The following is a 906-nucleotide window of genomic DNA, read 5'->3' as shown; positions in this document are numbered from 1 at the left end:
CCCCCGCACCACCACCACCACGAGAGACATATCCCAAAGGGTCCCGACGCGTGGGGGGAGCCGGAGGGGTGTCGCGGGGCTCAGCCGTACCAGAGGGATCCCCAATTCTGGGAAAGGGTCCCCAAAACACGGCGGGGGCTGCGGGAAGGGGCAGAGGTGGGGGAGATGCCCCCCAACCATGACACCCCTCAAGGACGCAGAGAGGCCCCCAGGGGCAGACTTCCATGCCCTACCCCAAATCCGACCTTTTTTACCTCACATTTGCCCTTTTTTTACCTCAGCTCCATCCTTTTTACCTCAAATCCATCCTTTTTTACCTCAAATACACCATGCAACCAAATCTTTCCAGCAACCTGGAAAGCAGCAAAGAGACAAGGTCCTCCTTCTTTACCTCAGCTCTGTCCTTTTACCTCAAATCCGTCCTTTTTTACCTCAAATCTGTCCCTTTTTACCTCAAATCCGTCCTTTTTTTACCTCAACTACATCCTTTTTTACCTCAACTCCGTCCTTTTTACCTCCAATCCATCCTTTTTACCTCCAATCCATCCTTTTTTACCTCCAATCCATCCTTTTTACCTCCAGTCTGTCCTTTTTTTACCTCAACTCTATCCTTTTTACCTCAACTCCATCCTTTTTACACCTCAACTCCATCCTTTTTACCTCAAATCCAACCTTTTTACCTCAAATCCAACCTTTTTTACCTCAAATCTCTCCTTTTTACCTCAAATCTCTTTACCTCAAATCCGTCCTTTTTTACCTCAAACCCATCCTTTTAACCTCAGAATGTCCTTTTTTTTACCAGACCTCCATCCTTTCTACCTCAAAACCAACCTTTTTACCTCAAATCTGTCCTTGTTTACCTCAACGCGGGGTGGGGGGCTGAGGGAATGCCTCAGGTGCGGGCTG

Source organism: Charadrius vociferus, unplaced genomic scaffold (assembly GCF_000708025.1).
Source record: "Charadrius vociferus isolate BGI_N301 unplaced genomic scaffold, ASM70802v2 scaffold1290, whole genome shotgun sequence".
NCBI classification, from domain to species: Eukaryota; Metazoa; Chordata; class Aves; order Charadriiformes; family Charadriidae; genus Charadrius; species Charadrius vociferus.
This window is presented reverse-complemented; position numbering follows the sequence as displayed.